The sequence below is a fragment of the Lissotriton vulgaris genome, chromosome 2_1 (assembly GCF_964263255.1).
Source record: "Lissotriton vulgaris chromosome 2_1, aLisVul1.2, whole genome shotgun sequence".
NCBI lineage: Eukaryota > Metazoa > Chordata > Amphibia > Caudata > Salamandridae > Lissotriton > Lissotriton vulgaris.
The window spans coordinates 1066042374-1066056084 of record NC_141687.1 but is presented as its reverse complement, the minus strand read 5'-3'; the positions used below and the strand labels follow the sequence as shown (position 1 = coordinate 1066056084).

Below are 13711 nucleotides of genomic sequence, written 5' to 3'. Positions count from 1 at the left end.
GCTTGGGCAGAGCGCATCCAAAAACTCTGCCAGGTTCCGCAGAGTTCCGCAAGCGGCATCATTGTGTCACACCGTTCACACTGATTTTTAGGGCTGGGTGTTTGTCCCGTGCTGTAAAGTCCCTGCGAACAGTACCACACGCAGCGCAGAAGGGCGTTGCTTCTTTCTGCTGCTTGAGTAGATATTTTACTTGAGCAGCAGCTTTCTCAACGCGAGCGGTAGCAACCATCTGCAAATGGCGGCATTGAGAAATCTCACTGGGTGGTGGTCTGGAGCAAAATTTTCCTCGCTGGCGAGTGCATGCAAGGAAAAAACTCCCCATTGCAGATTTTTGGCAAACTCCATGTACTCTGCGGAGTGCGAAAAAACTCTGCAAACTCCAAGAGGGAAGAGGAATTTTACACCCAGACCTACCTGAAAGCAAATCTGTTTTTTGGGGAGAAGGATGGGTGGAACGGTGCACAACATCTACCCTGGGTGTTCAATTGTGACTGCCGTAAACCCCAAGGGAGAACATTTGTTAAAATGGATGCATCAATCACCAGAGTGCCCTGTTTAACATACTTTGAGTTACGTATCTCCCTGAATATCTGTAAAGGCTGGGGAGGTCTACTTTGGATGATGCTGTGCTCCTGACGATGCTGCTGTTCTCGAACCCCTGTAAAGTGGACTCTAAAGAGGGTGTAAGAAAGCGTTTCAGGGTCCTCTGTGCGGATTCTTCTCAGACACTCATGTTGCTCCCTGAGAGAGGGGCACTTAGCACCATAAATGTGCTCTGAGGGAAGAGGGATGCAGGAGTAAGGTAGTTTAAATTTAGTACTGTCTTAGAAATTGAATTTTTAGATCTGACTTGACAACAACAATGTCTATATGACCAAGTGTTACCAGTTGTTTAACATATCCAAAGATTGTGCTTTTGCTCCCCACCAAGGAATATTACACTCTCTACTATGTTATTGGCTGTTTGAACATCATTCAACCTCATATGGAATTTTTACACTGCAATGAACGAGGGATTATTGTACATTTCAAAAGCATAGTGAATCATCATATATTAAATTATTTATCTCATTATGCATTTTTTTCACCACAGCCTGCTTTAAAAAATAAAAAAAAACACATATTGCAGTCAGGACTCTAAATGAAAGCTAGACATATTGATATTGCCAGTGCTTGTTTTTGCTGGAGGGGCTCAGTTGGACTCCTGGAGTGCGCTACAGAAAATGCCTACGGAGAGGGAGTGGCCACAGTGAGTAAGTGCATTCTTTTGGGCAACAGCAACAGTACAGAGTCACGAGTACACCTGGAGCACAGGTATGGATTGTTTGTTGGGAGTTGGCAAAGCACGACCCCTCCCTGCTAACCAACCTAACTGAAGTGCCCCTTCAACACTCACATAGCACTATAACCTGTCATTCTCTCGACCGGCACGGTACTACTAGTCTGCAGAGGGAAAGGTTCCACAACTGTGGAGACATGGAAGAATTATTTACTACCGCTTCCGTGTGAGATGCTCAGTCAAACTGGACCATGCCCTCACAAACACACACAGTCACCACTACCATGAACGCACTCTTTAATATACTTATATAGCGCTTACTACCCCGTCGAGGCATTGAAGCGCTTTTCAGCAAGTAGCATGCTACTCCGCAACCCAGCGGTGGAGTAGTGGTGGAAATATAAATAGTTATAGGGAGTTGTAGACATGCGAGTCTTTTAGTTGGATAGGATAAAGGATGGATGAAGGATAAAGGAAGGAAGAGTTTAGAAAGGATTATTTGGGAGTTCATAATAGTAAAAGAGGTTTAGGTTCAGTCAGAGAGTGGAGGTAGGGGATATTTTTGAAGAGGAATAAGATGAGTCACACACTGGTACTCCTGCCTTTACACCAGGCCACCCGTCATCTCTCATACAACCACCTGTACCCTCACTCACACATCACCTAACTACCCTGGTTCATACTAGCAACCCTGCCCTCATTCACATCATCACCACTACACACACACACACCTCTGACCTCACTCAACCACCTGTTACCCTCCTTACACAGCCTTTGCAATCCCAGTTACCGTACCGTCAACAGCACTAAGTCTTTCATTGACACAACCACTCTTACAGTCACTCGCATGCCACCGTCTGCCCTCCCTCAGACAGATCTGCCTTCACTCATACTCGGATCCCTGCTCTCACTCCTGCCAGCATCACAGCCCTCAGACTCCTAAACACCCCTACCATCACTCACTCAACACCCTAACCTCATTCCCACAACTTCTGGCCTCGCTTATCTGCCCTCACTCATAGCAGCAGCCTAGCCACTCACGCTCCAACCACCCACCCTAATATCCTCATCTTCGCCACTGCCCTCACTTGTACAACCTCCCCACCCACTAACCACAAGTACCCCGTATCTGAACTCACAAAACCTACACTACCACCGTAACACACTCTACTATATGGCGTCACACGGAACCCCAGATCCTGTCACGAGTAACTTATCCAGTCCAAGTTTTTGTAATTGTATTTTGGAACTTGTAGTCTTGATTTTATAAAGAGACAAACATGACTTCAATTTCCAGAATGCAAACATGAATACATGGGATGAATGATCTAACCACACACGTTACAGAGCAACTTGAGAGCTCTGGCCTCACTGACGCTAACCTTATTCATGTTACCCCTCACACCGTTACCCCATTATCAACCCACTCTACCAATACACGCACTCACACCAGGGCCTTATCTTCACACATAACAACCCCCTCGACACTGTCTCCCTAGCTTACACCACCCATCACTGTTAACCAACACCACCTAAACCATCATCTCATGACCTGACCCTCCCACCTCAATTAGCAGTAAATGTTTCTCATTGTACAACCAGCAGTTTGGTTACCAGATGAAGAACTGTCATCAGGAGGATCGTTTCCCGGTCCTAGGATTCTCTTTCAAAACCTATTGCACTCTGGGAGTTGTGTTTTTGGTTCACTTAAACCCGAGTCATTGAGGCTTACACACTTGAAAACAGTCATTTGAAAAGCGAGGACTGTTACACAGTGCCCCGGTGAGAGCAGTCACCTGGCAACTTAACCACCGGCCTCGCACTACCAACTCTTCCTCAGTTCACACTACCCACACCTGCAGTGTCATCGCCACCACTCTTTCACCCCTGTCCTTCAAGCACAATACCAACCCTGCTCCGAAAAGTATTGCTCCAACTTCACTCACAATGCCACCCTTTACTCCCACGACTGCCCTATTGCTCGTGTGTAACCTCACCAACCCTCACACTGTCACTCGCTGCCAGCCCTGCCCTCACATCTGTCACTCACACTAGCACCCCTGCCGTCATTGGCATTACTCAACTACTTCTGCCATCACACTTTTCAATCACACTACCCCCTTGTTCTTTCATACTGCCCTCCCTACCTCCCCTCGCACCTCCACCTCTCCATTACGCTACAACCCCCACCCTTCGTTCACACTACCACCCCCAGTCTGGCACTCCTACTCTTCATTCATACTGTCAGCCCCTGCACTCGCATCTTCTGTTCACACTACCCCCCTCCATGTACTCCTGCCCCCCTCAGATCTCCCCGCACCGTGCCCGCTCGCTGCCCCCCTCCACCAGCGGCTCTCTCTCACTCACCGAGTGGGGCCGCCTCGGTCGCCGCTCCGGTCCTGCCAAGCGGTGGCTCTGGTGCCCCCGTTTCCGGTGCGCCCCGGTCCGTGCGCCCCCTCTGCCCAGGGCCGGCTTCCAGGCTCTGCGGCTAATTTCGGGCCGGCTTTTTTTGGCCGGTGTTATTTGCGGGCTGGGCCCGGCGCTCGCCCTCCTTCACTCCCTCGGCCCTCGGCTCCTATTCAGGGGGCGGCCCCGGGCCTGCCAGCCTGGTCCTGCTGGGCCAATCAGGAGCCGCGGGGGCAGGACGCCGAGGAGGGGGGGAGCCCGTGACCTCACAGGGAGCTCCCGGGGCCTCCCACCCCCTCTGCCCCCGCCCTCCCCTCACATTCCACATGCAGGGCTTATCTCTGCTCCTCGCTCCAGCCGCGCTCTCCCTCTATCACAGGCTCCCACTCTTCCATCATTCTCCTCCCTCCACAGCACCGAAGCTCTCGATCCCCTCTCCTTAACCAGACCCTGTCACTTTCTTCTTACTCTTCCCTTCTTTCACCGGAATCTCCTTCTCCTCACTCGCACCTGCTTTTGCTAATCCCCTGCCCGTCTCACTCTCGCGTTTCCACTCTCCCATCTATTAACTCATCTCTCTTCGCTGTTTACCATCGTCATCACAGGCTTCTTGTTTTGTGTCATCTTCCGCGTGTTTCTCTTTTCTTTCACGCGCCTTTACTTACCTTGTTTCTTCTGGGACCAGCGCACCCTTTCCTCTCTTGTCCTTTCACCCTCCTTCCATCCTCCCCCTTTTCTCCATCTGTCTCCACCCGTTATCCTTCTTCTCATTTCTCTTCCGTGTTTGTCCCCCTCTTTCCTTCTCCTGCCATACATATTCCCATTACCTTCCTCACCCCAATGACACCTATCACTCAAAACACCCTGTTCTTCTGGCCCACCGCCCCTCTCAAAACACACACATCAAGCTGCATAAAGGCAATGGCGACAGGTGTGTGTGTATATATATATATATATATATATATATATATATATATATATATATATATATATATATACACATGTGATCAAGACTGTAGGAACAGTCGAAACGCGTAATGGCGGACAGGCTCAGCAACATACCTAAATAAAACACCCTGTTGTAAGCACTGAAGTTGGGTTCAGCTCTTCATCTTTTTTTGCCGATTGATTGGAATAATTGGTGGCACAGGCTTGTGCCGGAACGAGTTCTGTTTCATATATATATATATATATATACACACACACACACACATGAGATCAAGACTGTAGGAACAGTCGAAACGCGTAATGGCGGACAGGCTCAGCAACATACCTAAATAAAACACCTTGTTGTTAGCACTGAAGTTGGGTTCAGCTCTTCGTTCTTTTTTTGCCGATTGATTGGAATAATTGGTGGCACAGGCTTGTGCCGGAACGAGTTCTGTTTCATATATATATATATATATATATATATATATATATATATATATACACACACACACACACCAGAGGCGCAACTAGAGCCAAATTTCGGGGGGGGGGGGGCTAACACATTTTTTCGGGGGGGCTGAACCTTTAATCAGTAGGCAGAGTGGGGCTGCAGGGGCTCTTAGAAGGGGTGAAACAACTGCAGGGCCTAATTAACATTCAAATGGTCTTTTAAAGACGTGTGAAACGTTCGGGTGCGGCTCTGTGTGTGCCCGGGATCTGTCTCATCCCAGGCTGCCAGACACGAGGGGGGGAGGGAGGGAGGGGGGGGGGGGCTGAAGCCCGGTGAGTCCAATGGGTGTTGCGCGCCTGATACACACACTCTTGGGGGCGGTAAGGTGATTGGTATTGCCTATACTGCACAGTTGAGGGTTTCGTGGCTTACAACCCATTGACTGTGCCCCAGCATAAAGTGTGACTTTATGGCTGAATGAAGCTACATGGTCCGGATTCCTGGAGGGGGCAGTGACAGTCCTCCTGTGTGAATCAGGAGTATGTTGAGTGTACGGGAGTGTCGTTAAGGGGGTGGGTAAAGGGGGCGTCCACAAAGGGCATCATGATTATTGGGAGCGGCGCCCCCCCTCACCCCCCCCCGCGGCCACAGGCAGAAAGGTGGATATAGGGGAAGCGAAGTACATACATCTAGTGGCTGAATTGCACAATGTGAAACAAGGAATCCATGAATTAATCACAGCTTCCCCACTTTACCAAATTGCGTGATTCTAGGCAATTGTTTTAATTCACTTCCTCTTTTTCTTTTATTATCTTATATAAGAGGACTTCAAAATACATGACTTTAGGATGTGCACTGTACAAAATCTTTTTCTGTGTTTGATTTAACAAACTATAATGTTGTTCATATATAACAGGAGACACCCTAAGAGCGCACATAACAACTGACTTTACTCTTAGTTCACTTTTGGCATTATTGTCAGGATGGGAGGAAGAATGAATGTTTCTAAATTCATATTTGAAAACTGTCACTTACAAAAAAGACTTCTCAATCAGGCCCGGACTGGCCGTTGTGGGCACCGGGCAATCCCCCGGTGGGCCGCATGGTTGGGGGCCGGTTTTGGGCCCCTGGGGTCGTTTTATGTTACAGGGCCGTTTTTGCAGCTATGCTGCAAAAACAGCCCTGTAACAAAAAACGGCCGAAAACCGGCCCTGGCACAGAGCGCGGTCGCACACCCCCCTCCCTAACCCCTCCTCCCGGGGTGAGGGTGCGGGGGGGAGGGGCCGGCCGAGCACTTTGCCAGGGCCGGTTCTGGTTCCCAGTCCGGCCCTGTTCTCAATGCATTGATATAATTCTGATATACTAAGGTGAAATGGTTTTGCAAGTCAATAGAATACACTATTTTGAAGACACCATATATTTTTACACTTTTGCTGCAAAATGGCTTTGAAAATTAAGCTGTTCCTAAAGTTAAGTGGTGCAGGACAACCTCAATACTGTGTTTCTTTAACTTCATTTAACTTTTAAATAAAGGCTTCCCTGTATATTTAAATTCTTTTTAATGTTAGTGCTGAGTGGAGTGACCAGCAGCCCAGTGCTGCTGTTGTTCAGGGTGCTGCATGCAAAGGTCAGGAGTGCTGCATACTTTGAGTATCTGGTATAAAGGAAGGGGCTGTTGGCTGCACTGCTGTACCAAGATAAGTGGCCAAAAGTCCTGGTGCGGAGATGTTTGGGGGTGGAGGGAGGATTGGTTTTACTACTGAGGTGAGCCTGAAGGCCTGATGTAATTAGGCCTTTCACTATGCGGTACACTGCTGGGAGGAATTGGCTACCCTCCAACGTGAAGTGTGGGGTCTGTACTCTTTAGAAGCAGGAGGTCCCATGTCCTGGAGACTCTGCTTGCACATCAGGGTTGGCATTGATTGTCAAGATCACATGTCACTTGGTCCTCTGACTGGTTTGTATAAACTAGAGGTGGGCGAGGCAACAAATTAACAGGGAGAGTTGAGCCAAAGGTCCGCTCTGGATCTAAGAGCCCATGCACGAGGCGAGCCCTGAAAATATTTGGCATGTAAATCATGCAACAAACATTATGTTAAAAAGCGATAAGGTGTCATCATAATTCAAAAAAGAGTATTTCTTTACCACGAGGAAGCGTTTCACCTTAGTACATCAACTATATCTCTGCATTGAAAGGTATCTATTACAGGTGAGAGGTTTTATACATGAACTGAGAAACATTCCTGTATCTCACTGAGGACAATGCTCTTAGTGAACGAAGAGGCAAGTCAGTTGTCCTGTGCACTCTGTATGTTGAATAGATTCTTATTAAAATGAAGCAATGCAATAGGCTATTCATAAAAACACAAGGACTTTTAGTACAGCTCTCATCCTGAACTCAAGTATTTGAAGGTGCTCTTATATCTGATGATGAACAAAAAGGCAGCGTGTGAACTAACGCATTTGCCTAAGATCACACAATTTGGCCAAGCTGGGTAGTCCTGATTGATACCAGATTTTGCAGTTTCATACCGTGCAATTCAGTCACTAAATGGGTATTTCATCCTGAAAGCAGAGGTCAATGCTTTGTTCTTAATTCTTGTAGCGTGAAATTAGAAAGCAGGTGAAGGGCAGAATCCACATTTATTTTGGAAGTTATACCTAGCGTGAACCTTGTCCAAGGTTATAAGAGGCTTCACCACAGGCAGAGACTACTTTACACTTTTTTCCCTCAACACAAGGACATTTGCCAGAATTGACAGGATGCTGAGACGAGGCTAGGATTTGAATGTGGTTTAACATGTTGCTGGAAGGCAGCTCTGGCCACTAGGTCACATCACCTTTAGTGAAAGCTCGACTCGTTTTGGGCTCGAGGTTCGAAGACTACCTCAAGCTGAGCCAGAGTCAGGCATTTGGTTCAAACTTTCAGTGGCTCACCCATCTCTAGTATAAAGCCAAAAGGCTTCTTTCCTACAGTTGAATCACTGTACCCTTAAAACAAGCAGGAACAACGTTTTGGTAGGTGATGGCTGTACTCTATAAAGCCAAGAGGAATTTGTCCTAAAAAAATACAGGTACTAATCACCACTGACTGTACCGCATCACCATGTGCTGTGAATGCTGACTATACTACATCACGCAAGGAGGCTCCATGTCTAGGGCACCATTGGTGGCATTGTATGAAGCCAAGAAGGTCCATGTCCTGGGGCCACTGACTGTACTTTTGTCTAAAGTGACAATTTTCCACATCCAGTCATTTGTCGATGTGGTGCGTGCTGACTTTTTACGCATCAGGCGGGCTCTCTCTGAGCCCTGGTGAGACAAGGATCCATAGGGACAGAGGGGTGCAGTGCAGATGGGCGGTTTTATTTTGGCTTGCTTCTTAGTATTCATGCACAGTCTCATCTTTCTCACTTGCTATTGCACATATGCGGTACCACCTGAGCACAGTCAGTCTACAGGTGCAGTCACATGCTGGCTGTGATTTTACAAGTATTCAGTTTTAGTACGCATGAGCTGTCTTCCTTGGTCCAGCTCTTAATGCGCATGCATGATCTCAACTTGGATCAGTCAGTTTGCGTGCAATCTCATTTTGGCTCATTGCGCATGTGCAGTCTCACATTGTTAGTGTGAAGAGGTGTGGCACAGCGGCCAGGGCGACTGACTCCGGAACCAGGGGCTCGTGGTTCAATCCCCGGCGCCGGCGGCAGATCAGCCCAGCACCATGTAACTCTGGACAATACCTCGTTTAATCTTCCAGATGGCACCCAGCGCCTTGACACCCTCGGGTAATTGTTTGCGCTTTACAAATACTGGACATTTACATTTAGTGCAATGTGCACAGCTTCACCTTGGCTCAGATGTTAGTTCGTGTGCATGTCACAGTCTCACCATGGCTCAATGTTAGTACACATGCGCAGTCTCACTTTGGCTCAGGGTTAGTACACATGCGCAGTCTCACTTTGGCTCAATGTTAGTACACATGCGCAGTCTCACTTTGGCTCAGTGTTAGTACACATGCGCAGTCTCACTTTGGCTCAATGTTTGTACACATGCGCAATCTTACCTTGGCTCAATGTTATTACACATGTGCAGTCTCATCTTGGCTCAGTTGTTAGTACACATGTGCAGTCTCACCTACGCTCATTTGTTAGTGCACATGCACAGTCTCACCTTGGCGCAGTTGTTAGTACACATGTGCAATCTCACCTAGGCTCATTTGTTAGTGCACATGTGCAGTCTCTCTTTGACTTAGTTGTAAGTGCACATGTACAGTTTCTACTTGGCTCAGTTGTTAGTGCACATGCTCTGTCTCACCAAGGCTCAGTTGTTAGTGCACATATGAAGTCTCACTATGACTTAGTTATTAATGCACATGTGCATTCTAACCTTAGCTCAGTTATTAGTGTGCATGTGCATTCTCACCTTGGCTCAGTTGTTAGTACACATGCGAAGTCTCACCCTGACTCAATTGTTAGTGCAAATGCGCAGTCTCACCATGACTCAGTTGTGAGTGCGCATGCGCAGTCTCACCGTGACTCAATTGTTAGTGCACATACACAGTCTCACCTTGACTCAGTTGTGAGTGCACATGCGCAGTCTCACCGTGACTCAATTGTTAGTGCACATACACAGTCTCACCTTGACTCAGTTGTGAGTGCACATGCACAGTCTCACCATGACTCAGTTGTGAGTGCACATGCGCAGTCTCACCGTGACTCAATTGTTAGTGCACATACACAGTCTCACCTTCACTCAATTGTTCCTGCACATGCACAGTCTCACCATGACTCAGTTGTGAGTGCACATGCGCAGTCTCACTGTGACTCAATTGTTAGTGCACATACACAGTCTCACCTTGACTCAGTTGTGAGTGCACATGCACAGTCTCACCATGACTCAGTCGTGAGTGCACATGCGCAGTCTCACTGTGACTCAATTGTTAGTGCACATACACAGTCTCACCTTGACTCAGTTGTTCCTGCACATGCACAGTCTCACCATGACTCAGTTGTGAGTGCACATGCACAGTCTCACCATGACTCAGTTGTTCCTGCACATGCGCAGTCTCACCGTGACTCAATTGTGAGTGCACATGCACAGTCTCACCATGACTCAGTTGTGAGTGCACATGCGCAGTCTCACCGTGACTCAATTGTTAGAGCACATACACAGTCTCACCTTGACTCAGTTGTGAGTGCACATGCACAGTCTCACCATGACTCAGTTGTGAGTGCACATGCGCAGTCTCACCGTGACTCAATTGTTAGTGCACATACACAGTCTCACCTTGACTCAGTTGTTCCTGCACATGCACAGTCTCACCATGACTCAGTTGTGAGTGCATATGCGCAGTCTCACAGTGACTCAATTGTGAGTGCACATGCACAGTCTCACCGTGACTCAGTTGTGAGTGCACATGCGCAGTCTCACCGTGACTCAATTGTTAGTGCACATACACAGACTCACCTTGACTCAGTTGTGAGTGCACATGCACAGTCTCACCATGACTCAGTTGTGAGTGCACATGCGCAGTCTCAACGTGACTCAATTGTTAGTGCACATACACAGTCTCACCTTGACTCAGTTGTTCCTGCACATGCACAGTCTCACCATGACTCAGTTGTGAGTGCACATGCACAGTCTCACCGTGACTCAATTGTTAGTGCACATACACAGTCTCACCTTGACTCAGTTGTGAGTGCACATGCACAGTCTCACCATGACTAAGTCGTGAGTGCACATGCGCAGTCTCACTGTGACTCAATTGTTAGTGCACATACACAGTCTCACTGTTAGACGGACCGGGAGGGTCGGCCGAGGACAAGAGGAGAGGTCTCCGGGGAGAGCCGTCTCCAGCGATCGTACAGACGAGTAACTTCCCCCCCCACAGACGGACACCACACAAAGATAAGGTTTACGTTCTTTATAGGCAAACTTAAGGTACGGTAGAATGGTACAAGGAGGTCTGGACTCAGGGGTCCCCTCGATTCTAGTCTCTCGGATGGAAAGGGGGTAGCGGGACAGTCTTGTTATCAATCAGGCAAAGGTGATGATATGATGGATAGCTCACAATCCTCGAGCTCGGCGTTCTAGATGGTCGGGCTGCGGCAGCGCCGGCAGGTCCCGAGATGATCGTAGGTAGCGACGGTCCGTGGCGGCGCCAGCAGATCCCGGTGAAGATGGTAGATACAACGGTCCGCGGCAGCGCCAGCTGGTCCCGACGAGGATGAAGGATTCAGAAGATTGCGGCAGCGCCGGCAGGCAAGACGATAGTTCTCAAGGCGGGGCTACGGCAGCGCCAGTAGTCCGTCAAGGATGAGCTCTTCACGGTGTCTCTCGACTCCAGGATACAACTGCCTTCCTGCTCTGGAGCTGCCCCAGTTATAGGTCTGGCGCCCTTTGATGTCCGGACCCTCGCACTTGGAGGTCGGGAGGTCCGGGATGAGGGAGTCCAGACACCCAGCAGGGGGGTGGAGCCAGCGCCCGGGGGAGCTGGGGGCGATCGGCACCTGGCGGGGGAGAGCCATCGACACTTCTTTCTCCCATCAACCTGCCAAGTGGTCCGTTCACCTCCTGGGTGGATGGTGGTGCCGGGATGTCGGGGCCTGGCCAGGCCCAGGGTTAGGGTCGAGCTGAGGCCAAGCGGCCTCGTGGTGCAGTGTCCAAGATGGCGGCCGGGCCGGGCGAGGGAGCCGGTAGTGGTTCGGCCCCATGATACAGAGATGTCCGGGGGCAGGAGTCCCATATGAGATGGGGTGCGGATCGCTTCTGTGGGTAATACCTGGTGGGCCGGGGCTCGGGCCCTGTCATGCGGGGAGGGAGCAAGCCCTTCATGTGGCCTGTCCAACATGCGTCCCCCCCAGCTGAAGGCGGGGAGAGTCACCCATCTTCTTGGGGACTCTCCTCGTCGAGGCGGAAAAAGCGTGACAGGCCATCTGCGTTGGCGTGGTCTTGGCCAGGTCGATGTTCCACAGTGAAGTCCATCCCCTGCAGGGAGATGGACCAACGCAACAGTTTGGGATTTTCCCCCCCGCATCTGCATTAGCCACTGCAGGGGCCGATGATCGGTCTGCACCCGGAAGTGGGTACCGAAGAGATAGGGCCGCAGCTTTTTGAGGGCCCATACCACTGCGAAGGCCTCCCTCTCGATGGTGCTCCAGCGCTGTTCTCGGGCCAGGAGACGTCTGCTGATGAAGGCCACTGGTTGGTCAAGTCCTTCGGGGTTCAACTGGGAGAGAACCGCCCCAATGCCATGGTCGGAGGCATCCGTTTGTACGATGAATTCCCGACTGTAGTCGGGGGCCTGGAGCACAGGGGCAGTGCACATGGCGGCCTTCAGCCTCTCGAAGGCCGCTTGACAGTCTGGGGTCCAGTTGACCGTCTTCGGGTGGTTCTTGGACGTGAGCTCCGTGAGGGGCCCCACGATGCTGCCATAGTCCCTCACGAACCGCCGGTAGTAGCCGGTGAGCCCCAAGAAGGCTCGGACCTCGGTCTGCGTGACGGGAGGCTGCCAGGACTGGATGGCAGCGATCTTGAGTTGAAGGGGGGCCACCAGACCGCTTCCCACCGGGTGTCCGAGGTAGGTTACGGACCCCTGACCAATTTGGCACTTACTGGCCTTGATGGTGAGGCCGGCCCGTTGGAGGGCCTGTAGGACCTCTCGGAGGTGGTGGAGGTGGTCGGACCAGTGGCGGCTGTACACAGCGATATCGTCCAGGTAGGCGGCGCTGAACTCCTCAAGTCCCGCCAAGACCTGGTTTACCAGTCGCTGAAAAGTAGCTGGAGCATTCTTCATGCCGAATGGCATGACTTTGAAGTGGTAGTGGCCATCGGGGGTGGAAAAGGCGGATCGTTCTTGAGCCTGGGGGGTGAGACCGATCTGCCAGTAGCCCGCTGTTAGGTCAAAGATGCTGAGGTAGCGGGCAGCCCCCAGGCGGTCGATTAGTTCATCTGCTCGGGGGATGGGATGAGCGTCGGTTCTGGTGACAGCGTTCAGGCCCCGATAGTCGACGCAGAATCGGAGCTCAGGGGTGGTGCCGGGGGCAGCCGCTTTGGGGACCAGCACGACCGGGCTGGCCCAGGGGCTGTCCGAGGGCTCGATGACCCCGAGCGTGAGCATCTTTGACACCTCCTCTTGGATGCAGGCCCGTACCCGATCTGGTACGCGGTACGCCCGATGTCTGATAGGGGGACTGTCCCCAGTGTCCACGTCGTGCAAGCACCAGGGGGTGACCCCTGGGGTGAGGGAAAACAGGGTCGCAAACTGCAGCAGGAGGTCCCGGCAGCCTTGGCGCTGTTCCGGGGTGAGGGCATCCGAGAGTCGGACCCCGTCCACGGAGCCATCTTTCTCCCGGGTCTTTAGGAGATCAGGGAGAGGTTCGGAGTCTTCTTCTGTTCCGGTGTCTGTAGCCATCAGGAGGCTGAGCTCCGAGCGCACAAAGTGGGGTTTGAGTCTATTGGCGTGGAGGACCCGGAGGGGGTTCCGTGGGGATTCCATATCGATGAGGTAGGTGACGGGGCTCTTGCGCTCGACCACCTTGAAGGGCCCCGTCCACTTGTCCTGCAAGGCACATGGTTCGGTGGGGGACATCACCCACACTTGTTGGCCCGGTTCGAATTCGATGGAGGAGGCATTTTGATCG

At 50.8% G+C, this 13711-nt stretch overlaps 1 protein-coding gene across 19 annotated transcripts in view; it reads right to left on the bottom strand.

Annotated features, from left to right (window-relative positions):
• PHLDB1 (pleckstrin homology like domain family B member 1) overlaps window positions 1–13711 on the bottom strand; it is a 437675-nt gene that overhangs the window by 245160 nt on the left and 178804 nt on the right. Inside the window, exon 1 of one of the 19 annotated variants that reach the window (XM_086956735.1) lies at window positions 3647–3883. The exons of 17 other annotated variants lie outside the window; for them this stretch is intronic. The gene's annotated coding sequence lies outside the window, so the exon portion shown is untranslated. Of the gene's footprint in view, window positions 1–3646; window positions 3884–13711 lie in introns of those variants that run through there. One more of the 19 variants, XM_086956731.1, reaches the window with a different exon arrangement.